Below are 13,230 nucleotides of genomic sequence, written 5' to 3'. Positions count from 1 at the left end.
TCCAAAGTAGAAATTTCTCCAAATGCTTCATTCAAAATTAAATTGTTTATCTCTAACTAGACAAGGACGTGTAGTAGTAAATTATTGAAATTGATGAGATTTGATTGAATTTTCCTGAGTTTAATGTGTCTAATCAACATTACACTCACAGCATTATTATTTTCCCATTGCTTGCTGCTGTAACAGATGACAGCATTACCATGACCCAGGCTGATACTATATGAAAAAATGCACAAGGAAGTAGACAGTCTACTGTGGGCATTTGAAAAATGGAGCCAAATAGCATTTTCAGAAATGATTAAGTTTTTAGATGAGAGGGCTTAATTTTTTTTTTCACCAGAGAAACTAAAAAATCTCTTAATACAGTTTTTGATAGGCTTTACCTCCATTCCAATTTGTAAACAAAACTATGATGTGATTGATAACACAACATTGTTATCAGTGATACCATTGAATGAATCATGGCGCTGTTCTTATCACAATCATGGCAACCAGAAATGGAGGAAAGAACTACTTTCTCAGAAAAATACACAATACAAAATCTTCACTATATAACTTAAATGAGCTAATATTTGTCATCCAAACCATGACTGAGAAATTTTGCTTTTAAAAACAACTATCCAAGTGACCAGAATGTTAAGTCATAATGGAAGAAGGTCATTATCATACTGCAGCTTCAGGTACTACAAATTAAAAAGATACAGAGCACTTCTTATAATTTGCAATCATGCACTAAAATGTTATAGAATATCACGTACTCTTAAAGAGTGTGTATGGCAATATATGCCTGAAATTATAAACCATTTTGACATTTTTGTTCTACTCAAGTTGTGTATTTGAGAGCATATATCAATGACAAATTCAAGAAAACAGCTGGGCCAAGGTTAGAAGTTGGCAGTAAAGCATATAAGAAATACATTTCTGATCAGTTTTGTTTGGCATATTTCAACACCTGAGACCTGTTGAGACCCAGAAGCACTACTTGTACAGTGAGTATATTTAGTTTATTCAGCCTGTCAAAATTTTCAGCAATATACATCATTTTCTGTCATCATAAAGACATGAATACAGTTTGTCTACAAAGTACCAAATAGAGATTTGTTCATTGTAGTAGCTGTCGATGCTCAAAGTAGGTATTGGAATCTCAAATGTATTTATCCACTATTCTGTACTGGATTTTTAAGACGTAAAAATATAAACTGTAGAATTATAAGATAATTTACATATCATCTTTCTAATGTAATTCAGTTATTTTATAGATGGGGAAATGGAAACAGTGAATAGGTCTAGACAAGTACAGAGTGAGGGATGAGCAATGCGGTACTCTTTTTCCTTATACTCTATAACACCGAACAATCATTTTTGCTATTTTTATCTTAAAAATGCATGCAAATGGTAAAAAATTTTTGAAAATAAAGTGGTACACAAGGATATAAAATGAAAAGTATTTCTTCCTCAACTTACAGTGCTATTCCCAGAGTTAAACAGGTCCAAGTGTATTTATGTACAGAAATGTACCAACATACCTTCATTTTAAAAATAGAGAGGGAAAAACAAATAAATAAAAATACAGAGAAAATCATATCATTCCAGTTTCCCATGTATTTTCTTTGTTTTCTTAATACCATATCTCAGAGATTTTATGGTATTTATACTATAGTATATTATGCTATATCATCTTTTTTAATTGCTACCTAATATTTTCTTTTATAGATTTAACAAAATGTACTTAACTAGTGCCTAATTTATGGATGTTCGGTTATTTCCAATTTCTTTTCTATTCAAAAATATTACAATAAACAGCCTTCTACATGTATTTTGTACTCATTTTAATATACATAATATAATCTCCTAGAATATTTGCATAATTCAAATGTTTATGGCTATTAAGAATTTTTCCTCATGAACATTTTTTTTTGAGTTTATTAATTTGAGAGAGCGAGAGGGAGAGAGAGAGAGAGAGACTGTGCATGCAAGTGAGGGAGGGGCAGAGAGAGAGGGAGAGAGAGAGACTCCTAAGTAGACTCTGTCCTGTTAGCACAGAGCTCGATGTGGGGCTTGAAGCCATGAACTGTGAGATCATGACCTGAGCTGAAATCAAGAGTCAGACAGCTTAATTGACTGAGGCACCCAAGTGCCCCCCTCATAAACATTGCTCTAATATATACTTGTAACAGCAGTGTATGAGAATTCCTGCTTTTCCACAACCTCACCAAAACTGAGTTTGAACAACTTTTTTCCAATCTGAAAAGTGAAAATGATATTTTATCATTATTTTGATTTGCTCTTTTAATTTATGAGTTAGATTTAAAAACATTTAAAGTGTTTACTAGTGTTTGTATTTCTTTTTCTGTAAATTGGTATTAATTTTTTTTTTTTACTTTTTCTGTAGAGGTTTTTATAAAATCTTTTATTGATGTGTATAACCGGTGTTTATATTACAGAAAATAACACTTTCTGTAAGAGGTGTTTAAAATATTTTTGTTTTGGGGGCACCTGGGTGGCTCAGTTGGTTAAGCTTCTGACTCTTCATTTCTGCTCAGGTCATGATCTCACGGTTCACAGGTTCCAGCTCCCCATTGGGGCTATCAGTGAGGGCCCACTTGGGATTCTCTCTCCCCTGCTCTCTGCCCCTCCTCCACTCATTCTCCCACGCACGTTCTCTCTCCCTCTCAAAATAAATAAATTAACTTTAAAAAAATAATAAAAATTAAAATATAACATTTTTTTAGTTTTTAATTTGCTGTTTGACTTTTACTATAGACTTTTTCTGTGGCTAGATTTATCAGTCAGTTCCTTTATGGTATAGAAAACTCCTATCAAAAAATTATCCATATTTTTTTCTAGTACCTTGGTGATTTAGTCTCTTTCAATATTTACATCTTTAATTCAACAAAAATTTATTTTTGTGCATTATATGTTTTAAAAATATTTATTAACACTTATTTTGGGGCATTAAAATAAATTTTTATTTCATTATTTGAAATAAAAGAGTCACTTTTTTGTCCCCTGAACTTTTTATAGGAAGTCACTAAAGCACTAAGGCAGAAAAAAAAAGTGCTAGAATAAGAACTAAAATGTCAAAATGGCATATTTTTCTTTTATTTATCAATCACTGATGTCTATTGTTTATGACAGGAAAATCCTGAGAAACTTTTTTACTTGTGAGAATAAATTATTGTATTTTGATAATTCCAGCAATGATTAAATCAGTGAAAGCATCATAGAATAAATCAAACCCCTAGCGAGATACTTTTAACAGTAATTCCAGTTCATATGGTAATGTTAATTTTACTTACTTAAGAGAAGCACTTACTTATCAGTAAGACCTTATAACTGTACAAATAAAATCAAAGTATGAACGTTGTAATTTAAGCAGGATGCAATAGCCAGGTGATAAATAGACATATTTGTACCTTGAAAAGTTCCCTTCCAGTCACCTTCATTACCAAAGGGCATTTACTTCCTTTGCTTTTCTAAAGCTTAAAAAGCAGCTCAAAGACTAGAAGGGGTCTGATGGCTTTCATTTTTGAAAGTTTGTAAGTAAGTAAAGTAAATAATTAAGCTAGAAGAGTGGACTATTTAGCAATAAAAGAATATTATTCAATTTAACAGCTATTCTATTCATGACTGGAATTGACAAGGAGAGACCTAAGGACAGGTGAGATGTGAAATCTAAGTGAGGGAGAGGAATCAGGAAATGTAATTTAACTTTTTTCTACCCTTTATTTTTAATAGAATGTTCATGTTTCTATTGTAAAAGTAAGACATCAGCATTGTAAAACTATTTGGAAAACACAAAAAAAGCAGAAAAGAAGACAATAAAATCACCCTTGATATTATGATTGTAACTTAGAAGATCAATCATTATTAACATTTTGATGTGTGTATGTGTGCGTTCAAAAATATAGGATTATACTCTGCGTGATTGTGGATTCTGATTCAACTAGCAATATATTGTGAACATTTGTGTTAATAAATAAATTTTCTGTGGCATGATTTTTTTGTTGATTTTACAGTGTTCCACTCAATGGATGTGTTATAATAATTTAGCCAATCTCTTGCTCTTGGACATGCAAGTTGCTTCCAGTTTTTCTCTATCAAAATAACATATGGGTCACCGAGGTGGCTCAGTCGGTTTGGCATCTGACTTCTGCTCAGGTCATGATCTCACGGTTCATGAGTTCGAGCTCCGCATTGGGTTCTGTGCTGATAGCTTGGAGCCTGGAGCCTGCTTCGGATTCTGTGTCTCCCTCTTTCTCTGCCTCTCTCCTGCTCACTGTCTCTGTCTCTCCCTGTCTCAAAAATAAATTAACATTAAAAAAATTAAAAAATATAACATATGATGAATGTTGTTATGTACACATTTTTATGAACATCCCCGATTATGTCCTTTGGATAAATTACTATAAGCAGAATAGAGTCACAGATATATGAGTTTTTCAAGCTTTTGACGCATTTAGCTATACCACTTACCTGTTGTTGCGGCTTGGTCAGCAGTCTTTGCAAGTGTCTGCTCATATCTTAATCAGTTCTTGATATGTAACTTTATATGGCTCAAAGAAAAACTATCAGTGGTCTCAGAAGGATGAGTACAGAGGGGTAGAGGAGGTCAACCAGAGTTAAGTGACGTTTTTGTCTAGGAGATGTTGCAGGCTGCCACAGGCTATGGAGAGTAGCTCCAAAATGAACTTGCATTTTCAGAAGCAGTTCAGACTCTGAATGTTAACTTGGCACAGTTGAAATGTCCCTATTTGCTTTGAGGCAATGGCTTGACCCCTCAGGCACACCCCATGTATTCAGTGATTGAGACCACTTACTCATACTAATCATTGCACACAGAAAATACATAAAAGATTTGTATTCATCACTCAATATATTTTGCTCCTCAAGAGTCATGAAACATTCAGGGTGTATTAACTGGCAAATGCACACCTGGAGTATGTTACTTAGCTTTAGAAACTGCTAATTTAAAAAAATCAAATATTTAATTTTGAGGAAAAAAATCAGTTTTGGATTTTGAGCATATATATCATCTTTCATTTTGGCCCAATTAACCCAGCAGGTGTGTGCAAATTAGGTCACTACTTTGTCACCGTGGTAACATGCTTTGGGGAGGTGGATCTTAACCACCTCCAACACAGGTGATGTTGGCTGAGTTAGTATTAGGAGATGCTTTACAAACAAACAAGGCAGAATTTAATCTGTCAGAGTGTAGAAAATAGGTCTGATGCTGGGTGTCAACAGATAATATTCTGTGACATGAAAAATAAGTACAACCTCAAATTTATATCAACAGGAGATAGCTAATGAGCCTTAGAAACAGAACTTACACGTAAAACTTACTGACAGTCACGAGGTGATTGCCTCAGTCTGTCATGGAGCATGGGGTATGGGGGTCAGGGTCAGGTTCCCTGGAATTTAAGGATTTTTCGAGCTAAGTCATGGTTTTCAGCGGATCAACTCCTTCCTTTCCCCTCATTATAGGGACTAGAATCTAGTCAGTACCTAGGGGTTTTTAAAAGGACAGCGTCTCATCATTTCTTTTAAGTGCTATTTTGGATCATTATTTGGAATTGCTTATGGGTTAGGAAGTTGGCAGACTTGGTCTACGCCAGCACTCCAGCATTAATACAAGTCTCTAACTCAGGCTTCTTCTCACCAGGTGGAAAAATCAGACATGCTTCAAGATCGCTGGTAGAGATTGTGCAATCTGTTTGGCTGCTGAAGGTTCCAAATCATGTGGGCATTCTGCAGCCCCACAGAGTGGTAGAATTTCTTCACTTATCACTGACAAGTTCACACCTCTTTTGGTCATTAAAATTGTAAATCTGCATTATCAGATGCAGAAAACAGGCCAAACTAATGATATTAAATGCATTTCCAAGAAAATGCATCTTCCATGACCTCTTTTAGCACCCACTTATGGATTATATTTTCATTGAGCCTGTGGGGCCAATTCATATGCGGCTTTATGTTTTTTGGTTTGTCCTATATTGCCTTATATCTGTATCATTTGTTATAATTTTAAAGTATTTTTGTATACCATATTTCATTTTTTGTGGTATTTTACACATGGCATTTCAGAAACTCAAATCCCTCTAGTGTTTATTTTCAGTTGGTTGTGACCGCAGCTTTATTACTTATTTCATGTGTTTTCAATAGTTAATATTTACAAAACACTGAACAAACTCTTCAAGATTGCTTTCTATAATCTCCCTTTCCATGCGTCAAAGATGAGAGGTACAGAGAAGAGTCATAGTGACTTACCCTGTGTCACAGAGTGTATGAATTCACTTTCAAAGGAGGATCAAGGACCCCTGGTTTCCAGTTCTTTTTTTTTTTTTTTCTTTCTTTTTTTTTTCTTTTCTTCTCTTATTCAAATCTCTCAGTAGTCTTCCGGGTTTGGAGACTTACAAAAATGGTGCCATTGCAAAGTGGAGAGCAGTTGACTCAACTTTTTATCTCTCACTTCTCCTTCAGCATATATTCTCTCCCTATATTCAGGTCTTCCTTTCCCATCTACTCCCCAGTGGATGCTGAAAAACATTTCTTTTGAAGAGTTGGTTCATAACGTACAGAAAGCCCTGAAGTCTCAGTAAAATCTGTTCTTACTAAGGGTAAGGGTAGGCATTTTTCACTGGTGAACAGCATGTCATATCTACCCTGACGGTTAGTGGAACAAGGCCTGTGGCAGCACAAATTAGCATCGGAACAGAGCTTTATCACAGTGGAATCCCAGGTGGATTTAGGAATAAGACTCTAAACAAAAATATGTGGAGGGATTGAATCCATCAAATCTAATAAAGGAAATTATAGTAGATTCAGGGAACTTGGACCCCTGAATTGTAGTAACCAAGCTGGGGAAGAAATGGGCAGTTAAACAAAGTAGTGCTGTATCTTTCATTGTTTGATGAAATAATTTTTGCCCCTTTTAACTGGTATGTTGAAAAAAAAAGCCTGGTATATTTGAAACAAAGAGCTTACACAGTCACTGAGCTGGTTGGTTTTTATACCTTCCTTTACTGAGTATTGTCCTTCAGTACAATACAGAGCCATTTCTTTGTTCTCACAAGCTAGCAGTTAAATTGTATGTAAATGTATGCAAATTAGATGCTGTCTAATAAAGAGAGTCATTAGATGGAAGAAATATTTAGTTTAGAAAAAAAAAGCAGGTGTATTGTGTAAAAGAAAATGTAAGGCTACAAAAAAGCCCAAACTTCTGTGGACAGTTATAGAAAAAAATTATTAAAATAGATTTTTAAAAGACTTACGTCTTCCTGACCTTTCCTTTGTGCTTATATATATGTGTGTGTTTTTTAAATATTTACATATAAAACTAGGGGATTGGCTTCCTTCCCAGAATTACTGGAAGCACCTTCACCAGGAACATTTGGACTTGAATAATCTCCACAGCAGCATTTTCTTTCTTGAATTAAATGAATTGTAAAATGGATGATTGGCTCAGGAACACTGACTGCTTTTGTGGGTTCCTTTCCTTTAGGTTGAGAGGCTTATGGCTCCATGGTGGGTAGCTTGCAACTGATGATCTTGGCTACTTTAAGGTTCCCCTTCCAAGCTAGTCCACCCCAGCCTTATAAAAGCTACTGTAGGCTCCTTAAAAGATACGTAGACTATAAACTTCTTTAGAGGAACCAACAGTTCTTTTTGAGTTTGATCAATGCTATATTGAATGTTTAGCACAATACTTAGCACTTACTAAGCACTCACATTTATTTTTGAAAGACTAAATGAATGATTGAGTAAATAAAAAAAAAAGTAATTTGACATATGTTAAACATTTTAATGGCCAATAAAGTGGTTATGGGTATGTCAAATACCTTTGTAGTCCCCAGCAAACAGTTAGTAAAGCAATTGCCCAGATTTGCATATAGCAGTTACAGGTTAAGCACACAGTGAAATACATACTTTACTGTCTAGTTTCCTCAAGCCCACAGTAACAAATGTGTCAAGTGCTTACCATGTCCATCACTCATTGTGGCAGCTGTTGTGGGGGGCAAAGATGAAAAGCCAGAGTGGTTTCTCTCTGGGAGCTCCTAGTGTTCCAGAGGAATCAGACACATACCACCTACTTAAAACATAGCAAACCATACACAGTAGAGTTACAGCTAAAATATTATGGGAGCGCCAGAAAAAGAGAGAGAGAGAGAGAGAGAGAGAGAGAAATTCTGACTGAAGAGTATCTGAGATGGTTTCCTAGATTCCTGGAGGAAAGTGGGATGGAAGGAATGAATCCTTTGAAGGTCACCAGGAGCAGATGGTTGGCCATGGTTGGTAGAGAAAAGGCAAGTTGCAGAATTCTCTAAGTTGCAGTACCAAGTTAATACAAACATACTAGATTTTCTTCTATTCTCTTATGCATTTCCAGCAACAGCTTGATTTTAACCTCTGTAGAAACACAAATGAGAGAGCTGTGTAACGGATACATGAATGACGAAAGCTAAATTATAACTCCAAATCAAAATTCTAATCACATTCAGCTACTGAATAGGAAATAAGGTAAAGTATGCAAAAAATTTTGTAACTTTTTAATTCTAAGGCATTAAATATATAAAATTATATTATTGTTCATAATGTTTAAGATTGTCCATGGTATGAAATAAAATTTAGGGGATAAGAGGTTTAGAGACCTAGAATTGGGGAATCTCATGTATAGGTAGTGCCTTACAGTTTACAAAGTACCTTCCTAAATTACTGTTTTATTTTATTATCACAGCAACTTTTGAGGTTTCAGAACTGGCCTTATTATTTCCATTTCACAGGTGAGGGAACTGAACTACTGAGAAGTTAAGTGACTTAGCTGAGGTCACAGGGTAAATATCAGAGCCAGGTTTTCCTGAAAGGCTGTCCAATTCTTTTCATATACCTCATTAAAACCCAGAAACAATGCATAGGATAGTTCTATAGCTACATAAGAAGCATACATCCTGGGGGTGCCTGGGTAGCTCAGTCAGTTGAGCATCCAACTTCTGGTTTCAGCTCAGGTCATGATGTCATGGTTCATGTGATTGAGCCCCGCATCAGGCTCCATGCTGACAGTGCAGAGCCTGCTTGGGATTCTCTCTCCCTCTCTCTCTGCTGCCCCTCTTTCAGTTGCACGTATGTTCTCTCTCTCTCTCTCTCTCTCTCTCTCTCAAAATAAATAAACTAAAAAAAAAATTAAAAAAAGAAAGAAGCATACATCCTTGTTCTAATTTGATTCCAAACATTTTTTATCTATTTGGTTTTATAGCCACCTGTTGTCCATTTTGATATGGGTAAAATATGCAAGGCTGAAACTGAGGAATGCACACATGGGCAAGAATGGTTATTTTGATAACTGATATGGATATTAAAATCATGATGGGTCTATGGATTGAAAGCATTTTAATGTATTTTTCTTGACTTTTGAGTAAAAGAAAAGATTTCCATGTGAAGGTGCAAAATATGCCCTACCGAACTCATCTTGGAGGTAACCAAAGGGCTGTGGGACTAACAGCTTTTGATATTACTTAGTGCTTATTATTGTTATTATTATTATTTCTTTTTAATTATGCAAAGTGCTAATCAGTTTGATTATGCACAGTGCTAATCAGGTTAATTATGCAAAGTGCTAATCAGTTCTTCTTGAAGCACACGAGGAGAGCAGAGGTGCTGGCGGTGAATGGCGTTGGTTGATGGGGTAGTCACGGCAGTCATTCCTTATTAAGATAGGAGTAGACAAGATAGCAAGGGGATTTTTCCATAAAAATAAGGAGGAAAGGAGAGAGAACTATGAGCACACGAAAGACTGCGGTTTTGGCAGGACGGTGCTTACGCATCGAAAGCTGTTTTTCCCCCTGTTGCGTAGTTTGGTTGGATAGTCTCTGCTATATTTTGAAGGCACTCATTTGAAGCCAAAAAGACTGCAGAGGGAAAGAAATAGAGTATTGTATAGCTAGACAAGTTGTCAAAACAACTTATTGTAGTTGGCAAGCACCAATTCCTGGGAGGACAGTAGAGGAAGTAGAATCTAATAGACCTATACATGAAAGAGGACATCAATAAAGAGAATTGAACAATTAAAGGAGTGCCATTCTGATAAAATAAACAGGGCCATCTCACCACCACATTGTTAGTGGGATGGCCGTCTGTGTAGCATATTTCCTGAGATGAACTGAGGGCTTCTTGGTGCTGGCAGTGGTCTCTACTGAGGGTGGTGATGACGAATATGACAATAAGAGTTTTATGTAATAGCTCCTAGTTGGATCAGCCTTGTTGCTGCAGAAATCAAAGTGAATTTTAATATTAACTTGCAGGTCTGTGCTTATTAAGCTGGGTGACTTCCTGTGAAGATGAGTTTATAGCAATATGTTCATATGTTTTTATAGAACAATGACCATGGAGCTCCCCTAGGAAAGCCCTTTTTATTCACTCCTCCTGTTCTATTCTGTGGTTTGATAAGCTATCAGTGAAATGCTGCGATACCCACTTGTTTGAATGTATTCAAAGAGCAGAAAGCATTTCAGGATTACTAAGTGAATATTCATTTTTTTTTTTAAAGAAATATGTTCGGTCCATGTGACTTTTCCTTTACTCTGGAATTTGAGCAGGAGATTTAGAAGTCATTTATAAAAGGGAGGGTCTGCTTCCCCCTTTACAACCTGATAAACCAAGTATTTATTTACTTTTCCTTTTCAGGCCTCTGCCTAAGTACAGCTCATCTTCACAAATGCCTGTAGTGAGCTTGATTTCTGGAAATGTCCAAATAATGGTAAGACTCCTACAGAGGCAAAGTCATGGGTGATATCTTCAGAGTAGGACATATTAATGAGGGATTTGTCCAGACAGCACTGGTATTGGAATAAAGACAGGCCTTCAGTTTTCATTTTTATTTTAACAGGACCAATTTCATTTTAAAATATGAAGAGAATGTCATAAATCTTTGGTTTCCAAGGAGAGTCTGGAAAGGAATAGATTGTTAGAGGACAGCGCCCACAAATTGAGAAAGCCTGTTGGGGGCCCTTTGAGAATTTGGCTGGAAAATTCTGTTATAAGCAGTCCTTCTGCTCAGCTTCATGGGAACATGGTTTTAGAAATGAAACATTGCTTCTGTGTTCCCCATCCCCCCCAAAACTAAGATGAAGATGAAATGTTCATATTACCACTTTATCAAAAGTATTTTGAGTTATTTCTTGATAAGTCTAAAAAATTCCCAATGATTCTACCCAAAGGATACCTTGCCAGTTCCACTCATTGACAGTATACTAAACTTGATTTCTGATGAAGTCATTTTAAAGCAGAGACCTTGCTATGTAAGGCATTTTAAGAGGTTGCTGGAAGGTTTCAAGGAGAAAATGATATGAACCAAATGGCAAACAAAAATTAATTTAGCTAATATGTCCAAACTTCTGATTAATTACACACTTGCACCCACATCACACACACTCCCACACACAGACCCACTCATCCCTTTATGAAACTACTACTATTTTATAAAATGTGTATTATGTGCCAGTAACAGTACCATTTACCATCCTGAATAATGGAGATGCAATTATTCAAAAAGAAACAAGTGCCCAGCATTATGGAGCTCACCCACACAGGACAAGATGATATTTTTCTCATGATCTGCAGGCTTAAGAACACAGAGTTTGTACTTTATTCCTTCTCAAAACTTTTCTCCTTAGTAATCTATATAATTCAATTAGCTAGCACTAGTATCTTTATATTTGCTAAATAAGAAGTTGTACTAGATGGTTTCCCAGGTATCTTCATTTCAAATATGCTGTGCTAGAGTTATTTAGATAATCTGATTATACTATAAAATGAATTTATTTTCTATTAATGATGTGAAGAGCTTTAGGTTCATACACAGTCTCTCTTAGACTTTGATCTTTGAGAAAATAAGGTAATTTTTGACTAATTCTGTGGACACAGCTTCCTTGGATTTAGGTCAAAATTGAATATATAAAGGGTGGACTTTGGAATCCACCGTTACTGAGTTTGAATCCTGGCTCTTTCAGTTACTAGCTGAGCAAGTCATAACTGCTTTGAGCCTCTGTTTCCTCATAGTTCCTATTTCACAGGGTGGTTATGAGTATTAGTTGAAATAAACTATATAAATCACTGCAGTCAATGCCCAGCGGCACCCTGGAACATAGCTTTGCTCCATAGTCAGTCCCTTTTTCATTTCTGGCAACTGTAGCCTTTCTGGCTCTTGCTACCAAAAATATCTTGCTTCCTTTCCCCAAGCTGCTTTTTCTTGCATTAAGCCTGTACTTCAATTAACTTGGTATTTTTTTCTCCCATTACATCTTTATAGTTTATTTCTCCTTGCTCTCCTTCTTATGTACGTTGACTACTTGCCTGCTTTTTCTGAGTCAATTTTGGGGTACTTGTGTTTACCATATGTAATATAGCCTTGATTACACAAAAAAATATGTGCAACTGTAACTCAAGTCAATTATACAGAAATATGCTGTTTAAGTCAGAGCTGGACTATAATTGTTTATGTTTTCGATTTCCTGACCATACTGGAAACTTCTTGAGGGCAAGGATAGTGTCTTTAATTCTTGTATTCCCAATATTTATCATGTGCTCTACCAAGAGGAATCTCACAAGCTAACAAGGGGCAAGAGTTTTAAAACAGTAACACATATGATCTACGAGTAGGAAAAGTGTTGAGGAAGAGAAGATGTTGAGGCTTCATGTAGTAGATACTGGGAAGGCTTCCAAGAACAAATAATGTCTAAGTTTGCCCTTTAAAAAAAAAGTTCTTATTTTCTTTTCCTGGAGGAAAGAGGGAAGAAAAATAAATTTTATGCAGGAATAAGAGCTTATGTGTACAAACAGTTGATTGGTGGCAGGAAAGCAGGGGATCAGGTGACAGAAAGGAAGTCTAGAAAGTTAAATTGGGAATGTATTATGAAGGGCCTACAAGCTGTTTAATGTTTTGTGTGAATAATCTTCACTTTCCAACATGAATGTATTTTTGTGTTCAAGAGAACACTATGTCACAAGAATACGGACAGTAGCTTTTTTATGTGTGAAAAAAGAAATGGTGAGATTTAGCAATCAATGAATGCAAGGAAAAAACAATGAGGGATCATGTCAGAAAGAAGGTCTGAATCCAAGTCCAAGCTGGATTCCATACTTGCTTTATGACCTTAAATAATTCACTTCATCTTCCTGAACCATGTATCCTTTAACATCACTTTCTACTTCTCATTTAAATGTATATGAGTTTAA

At 35.7% G+C, this 13,230-nt stretch overlaps 1 protein-coding gene across 4 annotated transcripts in view; it reads left to right on the top strand.

Annotated features, from left to right (window-relative positions):
* Nucleotides 1–13,230, top strand: part of ZBTB20 (zinc finger and BTB domain containing 20) — a 764,386-nt gene that overhangs the window by 219,604 nt on the left and 531,552 nt on the right. For all 4 annotated transcript variants that reach the window (XM_042954830.1, XM_042954828.1, XM_042954831.1 and 1 more), the window contains exons 7-8: nt 8,390–8,520; nt 10,681–10,753. The gene's annotated coding sequence lies outside the window, so the exon portion shown is untranslated. The remainder of the gene's footprint in view (nt 1–8,389; nt 8,521–10,680; nt 10,754–13,230) is intronic.

This window comes from Panthera leo, chromosome C2 (genome assembly GCF_018350215.1).
Source record: "Panthera leo isolate Ple1 chromosome C2, P.leo_Ple1_pat1.1, whole genome shotgun sequence".
Classification (NCBI taxonomy): Eukaryota; Metazoa; Chordata; class Mammalia; order Carnivora; family Felidae; genus Panthera; species Panthera leo.
The sequence above is the reverse complement of the archived record's forward strand: the minus strand, read 5'-3'. Positions and strand labels throughout refer to the sequence as shown.